Genomic DNA, 14,528 nt, shown 5'->3' on the forward strand with positions numbered 1-14,528 from the left:
GGAAAGTGCAACAATGAATGAATGGAAATCCAGAGTCTCTGTAAATTTTTACTGAAATTAATAAATTTAAATAAAACAAAAAAATTTAAGAGTTATTTCTTGTTTACACTAATGTCTTGCCTTTCAAAAGTCCTCATGATTGAAGGTCAATCATTGTAGCTCTTAATCTTAAAGTGCATTATGTAAGAGACTAAAAGTGAGAAAATTGCTTTTGAAGAAAAAAAATACTGTTATGATTTCATACTTTTTTTTTTATTTCATACTTTTAAAGACGTTCACAGGGAACAACTCAATTTTGCACTTAGTCCTTGTGTTTGAATGAAAGGTATATGGACATTTTGCTTCCCCAGTGGATTAGATGGTTTACATATGACCTTTTTATAAATCCCCTATCATTCACAAGAAGAATTTTCCATGCTATGAGAAAATTGCAATAAAATACTAATCTCTCAAACCAGATTTAAGCATTGTTAACTGAGTGTTAAAAGAGAAAACCTATTCTCTTTTGAATAGAGGCCAGGACCAAGGCTTCTTTCTTGGTCTCATCACACCGTTGTTACAGTTATACATCTCCCATCTGAATTTGGATAGCCTCTTGAAATTAAATATGCCTCCTTTTATGAATGTTTTGGTGAGAATAAAAGCAAAGAAGACACATATTTTCATTTTCTTTTGAGGAGCTGTTAATATTCAAAGTTATGTTTTGAGTCATCATTTAGTAGAGAAATTCTCATTGGAAACAAATCCACTTTAGTTAAGTAGTAATCTGGTATCAGCTGTATCATGGAAAATGGTCAGAAGTTATAAAAATGTAAATAATAGATCAAAGTAGTCATTCCTGTTCTTCCCACAAGAGTACTGAAAGCACAGTCTTTGGTTTTCTAAAAAAAAATAAATAAATTTTGAAAGACTAGGGCAATGAACATAGCCTCCCACCTCCATCATGCATGATTCTTGGGTTTGTGTTTGTTTAACTACATTGTATTTACATTTGTATTTGGTTAAACTTTCCTGATAAAATAAAGGCCTGATGACATCTATTTTTGGTCAAGAAGAGGGAAAGGCTGAGTCTGAACCAGGCTGTCTTGTTTCTACTGACATGAGCTGGCGCCATTCTAGCTGCCTACTATTTCTTAAAGCCTCGAGGCTCACCCAAACTTTTACTCTCAATAAAATACCTCTAACATTTGTCATGCGAGAAGCTGCACAGCTAAGGATGATATAAACAGTGTTCTTTGAAACCAACAAGACATGTGACATCTTGATTGGCACCTCTGGGGCTCAGATGGAGGGTATGACTGGGTAGTGTGGTCAGGAAGATTTCTAGTTCATGAAACATCCCAGCATAAGGAAGTGGGATAAGAAATTACTCAATTCTTTGGATAAAAGACCCAAGAAATTCCACAGAAAAATATGGGATATATAGATTACATCTAGGGTGGTTAAATAGAATTATTAAGTTTTTAAAACCAGTTCCACACTGAAACTAAGTCTGTTGCTAAAATAAAATGTTTTGGATCGAATTGTATCCCTGATATGTATTGAAATCATCACACACACCCCCATACACGTAAATGATTGCGATTTACCAAACCTATAGGTCAGGGTCACACTCCACCAAGGATTTCTTGAACTTTACGGAAGCAGACTGCCACATCTATCTCACAAATTGGCTGGTAGATCCTAACATGCCAGCCTTTGACTAGCTGCCAAATGCTTAGCCACTGTGCTACCAAGACTTTGAACTGAGTGTGTGGGTTCAAAATCCAATCACTTCTTAGCTCTCGAATGAGCATGGAAGCAGATGCACCTGGGGGAAACAGGCCATGTAAGGATTTTCTACAACCCAGAGAACACCCAGAGCTACCAACAGGGGAAACGGATCTATGGACCAAGAATCTCAGTGGGACTTTCAGCCTCCTTGACTGTGAGAACATACTTCTGTCCTTTAAAGCCTCCATGGGTGATATTTGTGTTTTAGCAGCACTAGAAAGAAAGCTATTAGGAAATTTGATTTGGTACTGATAGGAGGGAAAAGAATTGGCAGTTTCTTTCACAAAATTCCACATCAAACCTACATCACACTCTGAAGAAAAGAAAGTTTTGAAATTGTTGGAAGAGTGTACGCAGATCAAAAGAATAATCCCGGTGTGCTCTGATATGTTAAGAGTAATCACAACTAGAATATCATGTTCCACTCTAGCTGTCACACTGTAAGCTGACTCTCCCCAGCTACAGAGTTTTAGAGGCACAGAACAGGATGGCAATGACTTTGAGAATAGTTCTCAAAAAGAATAAATTAGGGAAATTCAGTCTGGAGAGGAGAAAATTCAGATAATGTAGCTTTTTAAAAAACATACTTAGAGGGTATGACAGAGGGAATAATACATATTGATTTCAAAGGCAAAGCGTAGGAAAACAGGTTTTAATTCATGTGAGGACTAGATTTCTCCTGTTACTAATGTTCTTTAACAGTAAGTTTTCCCACTATTAGCAGATACTCAGGCAAAACCTGTAATTGACAGAGGGAATTCCACCATGATTAGACCCGATCAACTATGAAGATTCAAAAGCTTAAAATGGTCAAGGGGAAAAAATGTTTATATTGATAGAGCTTGGAAATGGCATTTAGTAGTTGCAACTCCTGCATAATACAGCTTCCTTTACAGGTTGAGTTTGTCTTGAATCAGCCAGTGCTTATTCAACATGAATAAAGGTCCTTCTTCTTAAGGGAGCTCTGATGGCCTAGTGGCAAGAAGTTGTGCTGCAGTCCTGAAGACCTGAGGTTCAAGAAGGATGGGCAGCAGTTTTCCCCTGGTCTGTGTCTCTCCAGACCAAGGAATCCCACCTGGGAGCCCCCTTAATAGAGCTGCTTTACGCTTTCAAAAAAATAAAAAAAGAATGGGCAGTCTCCTCCTGTGTGATTAAGTGCCTCTGAAAACCTGCCCCAGAGGGTCAGCTATGGGTCGGTTCTGAAAACACAACTTCTTAAAGGAATTAGAGTCACTCTCTGCCCCTTCCACCCACCACTATTTTTATGACATACAAAGAGGCGAAAATCTGACTCAAAAAATACATAGGAATGTTTGTATAAAACAGTATGAATGAAGAATACTGTGAAATACAATGTATATGAACTTTGTGAGCAAACCAATAAAGTTTAAAAAATCAGGTTTGTTAGGCATTATACTCCACCACACTGTGATCTCTCTCTTCAAGGCATATCTTCTGCCCTGCATAGTCCTTGAATTAATAGTATGTTAAACAGTTTTCTTAATGCGCCATCGAGTTGGAACTGGCCTTCTAGTAGGTTTTTGGAGGCTGTAAATAGCACAGGAGAAGATTGCCCATCTTTCCACCAAAGGTACAACTCTATCACAAGGCCACCAGAGCTGCCTAACATACATGTATCTCTTTAAAATTATCTCTTGCTAAAAAGAAGCTCTGAAGGAATAACATGTTATGTTGATAACCAAAGGGTGGTTGTTTGAATCCACCAACTGCTCTATAGGAGAAAGATGGGCCATATCTTCCTGTAAAGATTTGCAGCTTAAAACCTGACAGGGTCACTATGCTTTGGAGCGGACTCAGCAGCAATAGGTTTTTGGTTTGGATCTTACATTTTTCTACAATGATTTCAAAATATCTAATTTGCAAAGGAATTTAACACACAACCTAGATAAGGGCTTTCCCCCACCTATTCAAGTCATGTGAATTTCCTCTACAGGGAAGTGCGTGTTATCTTAGAGGACTAATAGAGGTTCTGCATGAAATAGATGAAAAACACATGTTTTTTTGTAAAATAATAATTAAGGGTGAGAGAGAATGCTTCTAAAATATTCGACCATCTTTCTCTGATTCTATATTCTAATGTGGGAATATTTAATCTGAAATTTCTGTTTCCTAGGAAGGTCTATGAAAGAAAAAAGATGTTGGATGATTGCCTTGAATTAAATATTTTTTCATAAATGATTTGTTTATTTTATCTGGAGAAAAGGCCCTTAGCTTTTACCAGAACTGTCATAAATAGTTTGTTTTTAAATTTGGGGGGGTGGTGAATTCATTTTAAAAACCCATTTAGAAAAATGACCATTATGTGTTTGGCACTTGAATACAAAAATGACAAACTGCACTAAATTCAAGTTGCTCAGTATTGTGCGAAGGCAAGTAAGTTACTAACACATTAAAATCAATTGTAAAAACAAGATATGTATCTCAAGCTTCTCTCTTGTTTTTCCTACACACTCATTGACTCAATTATGCACTAAGATGTTTGTGCTACAAGACTGTATATGGTTACTATGCTACTTGCCACCATATACTTTCATTTTTATCAAAAGAGTTGACTCTTTTCTACATTTCACCAGTATAATTCAATGGAGTTCTCTCTCTTTTATGCCCAGGAATTTATTTGGCCCTGTGATTAAAGAACTCACAAAAAAGAGATGTAAATATCTGCTTTAATTCTTTTTCATTTTTATTTTACACTGGTTTATTTACAAAGTTCATATACATTGTATTTCACATCAGATCTTTCATATTTCCTTCACCCCCCCCTTTGCTTAGTTATTTTTGTGTACAGTGGACAAATACTTATAAATTTATTACCAATAAACGGTCTTGACCTCCTCTTGACCTGATAAATACACACCCTAGAGGTATTGGTGTGCCCTGTCAATGTAGAAAATGGGCTGTGCAGATGATCACTGAATTGTCAGAGGGTTGAGAAATAGTCACTATTTCTTCCTTACCCACTACAGCTGATAATTTCCCATTACTAAGTCGCAGGTGACTCGACGGCACATAACAACAACAAAAACAACAAGAAGTGCCCATCTAGACAACCTTACTGCTTATTATCATAAATTCTTTTTCTAGAAATAGCAAATAAAGAAGCAGATCAATAAATAGCATGAAACAATTCAGAGTTTCCAGGCCCAATGCAAGAACTGAAGCTGATTTCAAACTTGCACCCCATTCTTCCTATTTCTTTAAGTAATCCTCCATTTCAGAAAATTTATGTCTATCAGTCAGACCTATGTATTTTATTTTTCTTGGGATTTAATTATTTATGTATTTAATTTTTTAAAAGTATTACGTGCATACATTATACAATTCAAAGGGTACAAAAAAGACCGCAAAAATTAAGTCTCTTTCCATTCTTGACCCTTAAGATACCCAAATCACCTCCCATGAGGCAAACAGTTTTCTGTAGATCTTTCCATAATATTCTATACACTTATTAAAAAACAATCCTCTCATCCCAAAAGAATGTATCTTCATTCTATACATATTGTTTTGTACATTCTTTATCAGTATATAGAGATCTGCCAGATTTTGATTGCCTAATATGCCACTGTATAAATGTACGTCAGTAATTTATTTAATAAATACTTTGTTGTTATGTGTTGCTGAGTCGACTATGACTCATAGCAACTCTCTGCACAATATCTCTGAGCCCTGTTCTATCCTGATCCAATCTCATTGTCTTTGACACACCTGCCCCTATTACTCCAGTTCCCGTGCCAATCCATCTCATCCAGAATCTTCCTGGCCTGTGCTGTCCCTCCAACTGTCCAAGCATGATATCCTCTAAGCACTGGTCCCTCCTGGTAACATGACGAAGTATGTGAGACAGAGTTTCCAAACTCTTGCCTCCAAGGTTCAACCTTGCTTCACCTTCTCCAGGACAGACTCTTCTGCAGTACTACAGCTCAAAGACATTGTTGGTTTTGGTGTGTTGGGGTTTTTTTCCACTGTTGGGATATTATAAATGATGCTGCTGTGTTGTCCTGTAAATAGGTTATTTCCCACATTAGTCATTTGTTGTTATGTGTCATGGAGTCAGAACCAGCTCATGGTGGACTCTCCAGCAGGTTTTCAGAAGCAATAAATTGCACAGGAGGGGATTGTTCATCTTTCTCCCTTGGAGCAGCTAAGGGATTCTAACCACATGCCTTTTGAATGGGCAGTACAACTCCTTACCCACCAGGCCACCAGAGCTCCCTGTTAGTGCTAGTTCAAAATATAGAGGAATTTTAAATGTCAACATGGACAGGTTTCTCAATATTGCTTGCCAGAGTAATATTGAGACATTTACTGACGGTGAATAAAGAAAAGCGATGGGTGTGACCATAGCAAAACTCCCTATTGCTTTCTCTATCCTTTGAATGATAAGGACTCACACATGCATGGAATTCTGGTAGCCTAGTGACAAGAAGTCGCAAGCGACTCAACGGCACATAACAACAACAGTGACAAGAAGGTGCACTGCAATCCTGAAGGATTAACAGCCTCTGAAACCCGCTGGAGGGTCAGCTCTGGGTCGGATCTGACACTACCGTGCACAACATCAACACAGTACATACGTGTTTTAGAAAGCAGCAGGACTGATCCCAGACAGGAATATTCTGTCTTCCCCTTAATAATTGAATGGGTTCTAAAAGGAATGTAAGCCTTCATCCCAGAACAAGATAGTTATTAGTCCCTTTGTATTCTAGGCAAACCAGAATATTCATTTTGTCATTCCTGTCCTAAATTAGATGTCATAAACACTTGTGTGACTGACAAAGTGGGGCTTCTGTTGTAATGCACAATGCGATCTCTGTTCTAAACATGCACATGGCCCACTCTGTCTCTGCTTCAATTAGAAAATTTTCAGCCAGAGGATAATCCTCTGTTTTGTTCAGTTAGGACACAGTAAGGAGTCAGTGAATTTCCAACTGGGATCAGGTGGCAAAAGCAAACATTCTCAGACATTGTCCGTCAAGCCTTCTACACTCTAGTGTGTTTCCTCCTTTACAGGGCCACCTGCCCTGCTGTGATGTGATTAAATTACTGAAAAGTGACCCAGTTTTCCATTCCTAATTCCACCTGAGTTAAGAGTGAGGCAGTTAAAGTAGTTTACTATCTAAATAAAGACAAAAGCTTGTAGATTCAAAGGCCTTGGTCCTGTTTCAGTATATTCATGTCACTGATTCTTTGATTAGTGACAGGTTTAGAGTTGTAATTCTTAGGGTCACTATGAGTCGTAATAGTCAACTGTATGGCATCTAAATTGATGAAACCAGTCATATGAATAATTTCTTTCACTCCTACTCTCTCTTTTCTCTTCTCTCCCTTACCCTTGAAAGCCTTATTAGATAAATGGATAAATCTCTCCAAATCCCAGCAGGAATAAGACAAAAGTCTTGGGCAACATTTCCATTTTAATTTATGAATGGGGGGGGGCGTGGGTAGAAGGTCTTTTCGTCACAGAACCCTCTTGTTAAATTCCTGTTAGTGTTCTAATGCCTCGGGCTCAACAAGAGGATTGGATTGGGATAAGAGTAAATTATACACAGTCACTCCTAAAAGTAAATACCACTTTTAAATTTCTGCACGGAAGACAGAAGAGGCCTGAAGTTTTTTCTTTCATAAGACATTAAAAAAAATTTTAAGTAAGTTTGCAAACCTGATCCAGAAAAGTCAGGCTGCTACCTGGTTGACCTTTACCTACAAAAGTCCAAGTTAAAAGGGAGGTGACAAAAGGTAGTTAAAGCCATCGTGTTTTATAAGGGTGGTGTTAAACCTTAGACACGCCTGATTAGTTCCTTGTCTATCTAGTAAGTTTCTCAGTATCCTATCAGAATTCATCTGGGGTGTGTTAATATAGCAATACACTGTTTTCCCTGGTGCCAGTAGACAAAATGTCAATACACCTGCTGCATTCCTGTGGGATTATAGAAATGAAGTCATTACATTAGAAAGTGAAATATGCTCAGGATATATTGCCCTCACCCTGAGTACACTGACTCTCTCTCCTAATGTCACTAATTCAGCAGCTGTGAGGGTGCTAGAGCCAGGAAGCCGTGAGAAGGAAGTGCTGCTTAAGGGCATTGAGGTTTTATGATACTTGACATGACACTGACAGGGCTTGGTGAGGAGGCTGAAGTGCAAATGTGCCTATCAGCAAGTAAATGCTGGGAGGGCAGTGTTAGGACAGAGGACAGACATCTTGACAGCAAGCAAGTGCTGGCTGAGAACCAGGCCTTCAAACCAGTTCATTCTAGGTAGACCTCCTGCTGAGAATTTGTTTCTGCTTTAGATATACTGAGTCAGAATATACAGTTTAGCAAGATCCCCAGGTAATTCACACAGACCTTAATAGGCAAAGAAGGATCACCGGGGGGTTGGAGGGGGGTGGACTTAGTAAACTTTGCATTCTGATTCACTACATCTGGGCTTACTGTTGTTGTACATGTTCTGGTCAGAATCAACTCATAGCTGACCCTCCAACAAGTTCCCAGAGGCTATAAATCAGTCGGAAGAAAATTGTTCATCTTTCTCTTGCGGAATAGCTGGTGGTTTCGAGCCTCATACCTTTAGGTTGGCAGTGCAGTTCCTAACTACAAAGCCGCCAGAGTTCCCGGCATCTAGGGTGGACAGGCAAATTCTCAGCAAAGTGTCAAACTGGAATGAACTCTGTGGAAGTCCTGCTGTGAACAGGGGCAATTGCCAAAATCTAAAGAGAAACAAACATTTAATGGAAGAAAAGTTTTGGTTTCACGATTCTGCTTGATTAACAAATTATTTTAATACAAGGTAAGTAGAAGTTTTGCTTCTCAAAAGTATTCAAATACTTGACCTGTTTAAAAAAAAAATGTTCAGATCTTGTTAATCCTTCATTAAAGGCATAAATTATAAAAAAAAAAACCTCTTAAAACTTCCTCAAGACCTCTTCAGAATACAAACTGTTATTGTTGAGGGCTGTCAAATCAACTAAGACTCACAGACACTCTATGAACAACTAACCTGAACCTTGCCTTATCCTGTGCCATCCTCATCGTCACTGATCTATTCAAGCCTGTTGTTATAGTAACTGTATCAATCCATCTAAAAATATAGAATGCTTCCTGAATTTGCATGTCTTCCTTGCCCAGGGGTCATGCTAATCTTCTCTGAATTATTCTAATTGAAAAAGTTCTCATAGTCATGTTCTAATGGAACATCACTAAAATGAACTTTTACTGTGTATGCCATAAAAATCTGTCTGTCATCTTGAGAATTCTACTGGAAGTAGAAGAAACTGTAAACTGACAGTAGTTGGTGAGATTTCTAAACAGCTTAATCAATAAATAGACCAAGAATGTGGCCTAAACTTCTAAAAATCTATGTTGTTATTGTTGTTGTTGTTGTTATTTACTGTCGAGTCACCTGCAACCCCATATACAGCAGCTCTGACAGTTTCACTAATTCTGAAACACCAACTCCCTTTGTCCTTCTCCAGAGACTGGTCTCTCCTGGCCACACACCCAAAATAGGTAAGACAGAGCTTCAAAATCCTGGCCTCCAAGGAGAAACTCTGTCTCTGAGACAGACTTATTTGTTTACTTGGCAGTTCATGGTATGTTCAAGACTCTTCTCCAGCACCACAGTTTGAAGCCATTGATTCTTCTTCTGTCATCCTTAGTCATTGTCCAGCTCTCTGATGTATAGCAATAATTGCAAAAACCATATCCTAGATTAAGCACACCTTAGTCTCCAGACTGACAGTGCTGCTTTTCAGTACTCTGGAGAGGCCCCTGACAGCAGCTTTCCTCAGAGAAATTAGTCTTTTGATTTCTTGGCTGCTGGTGCCAAGAGTGTTGATTTTGGATCTGAGCAAGCTGACATTGTTAACGACCTCAGACTCTTCTCCATCTATCATGGTGCTGCCAATTGGCCCAGTGGTGAGAATCTTTGTCTTCTTGATGTTGTACTTCAATCCATATTGAAGACTACAGTCCTTGACCTTCTACAGTGCTTCAGGTCTTCTTCAGTTTCAGCAAGCAAGATTGTGTCATCTACATAACGTAGGTTGTTAATGTATACATTGAAAATATATGAAGACAGGATGAATCCCTGAGTACTCCTTTCCTGATTTTCAATCAGGCAGTGTTTCCCTGCTCTGTTCTGAGGACTGCCTCCTAGTCCAAGTATAGGTTTCACATAAGCACAATAAAGTGTTCTGGGATTCCCATTCTCCTCAAGGTTAGCCACAGTTTGTTGTGATCCACACAGTCAAATGCCTCTGCACAGTCAATGAAACACAGATAGACATTCCTCTGGTACTCTTTGCTTTCTTCCAAGATCCATCTGACATTGGCAATAATGTCTGTAGTGCCATAGCCTCTTCTAAACCCAGCTTGTATTTAAGGTAGTTTGATGTCAATGTCATTTCTGGAATCTAGAATCAACATAAATAGCTTTCTTTAATGACAACTCTGTTTTACATCCTCATGTTGCTAGAAGCCCTCGATAGATCTGAACCTTGCCCTATCTTGTGCCATCCTCATGATCTCTGATTTTCTCGAGCTCATTGCTGCAGTCACTGCATCAAAGGGTGTTTCTCTCTTTAGCTGATCCTCTCTCTACCTTTCCCAGCATGATGTATTTTTCCAAGGACTGGTCCTTGACAGTGTGCTCAAAGTATGTGCGTCAAAGTTTGACCATATGATTTTGATATATTTCTTTGTGTCCACCAAGCTCCTCCACCCTTGTCCACCCACAAGTTCATTCTAAAACCACATTGTTTGAGCAAAGAACAATATATTTTCTGGCTGGACATTTCTTTTCATTCAAGGACATATAGAAGGTAAGGGTGAAAAGTGAGACAAAGAAATGCTTATTCCTGTTCTGTCTGGATTTTACAGAGCAAATCTGGAAGAGAAAGCACTACACTTACATCCAGCATGCATTTCATTTGCTCTTGTTCCTTTCACTCTATTTAGTATTAAATAAAGTTCCCATTGTGTACTTCAATGGAAATGGAAATATGATCTCATGTTTGTTTATTGTGTTGTCTTTATATGTCCTAGGCCAACACACCATAAGTCTTGATGTACTGACATAGCTTCATCCCTCAAACACAAGGAAACTCTTCAGGGAGAGTTTTCAGGTAGACATTGAGTAAAAATAGAATGGTACTTTACGATGTAAAAGTGGCATCATTCAGCAATATCATTTCTGTGCTGCAGGTGCAATCTAAGGACTCTACTAGACAAGGCTGCCAAATACTAATTATACTTATTGCTTGTTCTTAACTTTTACATCATAGGATTTCTCCACTGAGAAGGAAAAAATGGGAATATATTGTAATATCCATAGAATATGAAAAATTCTGACCACTTTTTACACTTAGTTAAATGAATAAAAAGTTACTAAGAAAAGGTGGTTGTTGTTGTGGTGGTATACCATAGAGTAATGTGTCCTATCTCCATACCTTTTCAATCAATACGCAGAACAGACCATCCAGGACGCTGGGCTCTATGAGGAGGAATGTGGCATCAGGATTGGAGGAAGACTCATCAACATCCTCTGTTCTGCAGATGAAACAACCTTGCTTGTTGAAACTGAGGAAAACCTGAAACACTTGCTGCAGAAGGTCAAGGACTTCAATATGGATTGAAGCTCAACATAAAAAAAAACAAAAACAAACAAAAAAACCCCACCACTGGGCTGATTGGCAGAATCATGATAGAAAGGGAAGAGACTGAGATTGTTAACAGGTTTGGTTTGCTTGGATCCATAATCAATACTCTTGGTACCAGCAGCCAGGAAATCAAAAGATGAATTGCATTGGGAAAGTCTGCTGTCAGAGACATCTCCAAGGTACTGAGGAGCAGAGTCAGTCTGGGGACTAAGGAGTGCCTGATGCAGGCAATGGTATTCTCAGTTACACGCTTTGCATCAGAAAGCTGGACAATGGCTAGGGATAATTGATAGAAGGAAAATTGATGTCTTTGAGCTGTGGTGCTGGAGAAGAGTATTGAATATACCATCGACTGCTACAAGAACAAACAGGTTTAAGGTGGAGAGGGTGAAACCAGACTGCTCCATGGAGGCAGGGATTCTGAAGCTTTGTCTGACATACTTTGGGCATGTTGCAAGGAGGGATCAGTTCTTGGAGAGGACATTATGCTTGGGTGGGTGGTAGGACAGCTCAGGAGAAGACCCTCGATGAGATGAGTTGATTCAGTGACTGGGTTAATAGGGATAGATGTGTCAGAGACAGTAAGGTTGGCAGAGGACAGAGTAGGATTCAGAGTTGTTGGACATAGGGTCACTATAAGTCGCACACAACTTGATAGGACATGAAAACAACAAGAAACAATAGCTTTAAATAACAATTGTGAGGAAAAAAACAAGTGTCAAGTGTCTCTACTGCCTCTACTGCCTTTGAATTGTGGTGTTGGGAAAGAATACTGAGTATCCTATGAACTGCTAAAAGAACAAACAAGTCTGTCTTGGAGGAAGAGCAACCGGTTTTCTCCACATTTTGCACATGTCAGGAGGGACTGTCCCTTGGGAAATTGTATCATTCTGGGAAACGTGAAGGGTAAAGAGAAAGAGAGGAAGACCGTCTACAAGATGGACTGATACAGTAACTGTAACAGTGAACTTGAGCATGATAATGATAAAGATCGTGAAGATGGTGTAGGATAGGTCAAGGTTCAGATCTATTTTTTTATAGTTGTTATGAGTTGTAGGCAACTCAAAGACACCAAACAACAATACTATTCATATCCACTGAAACTGAGTTGATTCCTGCTAATAGTGACCATATAGGACAGAGATCTGTCCCAGAGGGTTTCAATCTCAATAGAAGCAGACTGCCATATTTTTCTCTCATGGAACAGTTGGTGAGGGTCAAACCAATGATCTTTCAGTAATCAAGTAAGTGCTTAAGCACTATTAAAGTTCAACCAGGTTTCTTTAATACCATTTCCTTATATACAATAAATAATAAAGTATCTTTCAAAGGAGAAAAAAGGCTCAAAAGAACCACTGGTATAACCATGATATAGAAAGCAAACAGTCCAATGAACTGAAATGAGATAAATTCAAGAGATTAGAGAATATTATTGTTGTTCCTGTTGTTAGGAGCCAATGACTCGAGTACAACTTATAGCGACCCTATGAACAAAAGATCTGAACCATATTCTATCCTGCACCATCCTCACACTTTCTGACACACAAGAGTCCATTGCAGCAGTCATAGTGTCAGTCTACCTGGCTGAGGGTCTTCCCCACCTTTGCTGATGCTCTACCCTTCCCAGCATCATGTCCCTCTCCAAGGAATAACACCTCCTCACAACATGCCTAAAGTATGTGAGACAAAGCCTCATTATTCTTGCTTCCAAAGAGCACTCTGGCTGCACCCTCTCCAAGACATATTTGTTTATTCTCTTGGTCATCCATGGGATATTCAGTGCTCTTCTCCAAAGGCACAACTCAAAGGCATTAATTATTTTCCTGTCATCCTTATTCATTGTCCAGCTCTCAGATGCATAGCCAAGTAATTGGAAAGACTACACACATCCTGAGTCAGACATATCTTAATCCTAAAAATGACATCATTACACCTCAATAATTTGAAGAGGTCCCTAACTGCAGACTTTCCTAGTGCAATGTGTCTTCTTATTTCCTGATTACTGGTACCAAGTGTGTTAATTGTGGATCCAAGCAAGATGAAGCTATTGGCAGTTTCAGTCTCATCTCAATGCATCAGGATTCTGCCTATCGGTCCAGTGATAAGAATCTTTGTTTTCTTGACATTGAGATGTAATTCATATCAATGGATTGGAAGAGATCCATATTTGTTCCAGTTCCCAAGAACTGATCCAACTGAATGTGGAAACTATAGAACAGTATCATTAATATCACATACAAGTAAAATACTGCCAAAGATCATTCAAAAATAGTTTGATAGATACATACACAGTATAGTATCTATGATAGTACATAGAGAACTTGCATAAGTTCAAGCAAGATTTAGAAGAGGCCGTGACATCAAAGATATCAATGCTGATGTCAGATTGATCCTGGCTGAAAGTAGGGAATACCAGAAGAATGTTTATTTGTGCTTTATTGACTATGCAAAGGCATTTGACTGTGTAATCATAAGTTGTGGCTAACACTGAGAAGAATGGGAATCCCAGAACACTTGATTGTGCTCATATAGAACCTATACTTGGACCAGGAGGCTGTTGTGTGAACAGAGCAAGGGGACACTGCATGATATGGAACTGGGAAGGGAGTATGACTGTATTCTTTCTCCATACCTAGTCAGTCTGTACACTGAGCAAGTTATTAGAGAGAGAATATTAGATGCATTAAATTTATTGTAAAAAATAACTTATTATGCTTCTGAAAACAAAAGTGTCATTCCATTTCACACCTATCAGATGAGCAGCAATCTAGCACTGTCTGTTGAAGTTGAAGGTTAACACACCAACAATTATATTCCAAGACAATATCCATCAAAAAAGCTCTTCTGCTCTTGAGTCACCCCCGCGCAGCTGGCGGCTCTCGTGTGGCCTGCTCTTAGACCCTGCCCTCGCCTCTTTGGTACTTGGAACACTTTTCATCAAGATGCCTGAGGAAGTGCACCATGGAGAGGAGGAGGTGGAGACCTTTGCCTTTCAGGCAGAGATTGCCCAACTTATGTCTCTTATCATCAATACATTCTATTCCAACAAGGAAATTTTCCTTAGAGAGTTGATCTC

The sequence above is a fragment of the Elephantulus edwardii genome, unplaced genomic scaffold (assembly GCF_000299155.1).
Source record: "Elephantulus edwardii isolate Elephantulus edwardi_28Jun2011 unplaced genomic scaffold, EleEdw1.0 scaffold00254, whole genome shotgun sequence".
Lineage (NCBI taxonomy): Eukaryota > Metazoa > Chordata > Mammalia > Macroscelidea > Macroscelididae > Elephantulus > Elephantulus edwardii.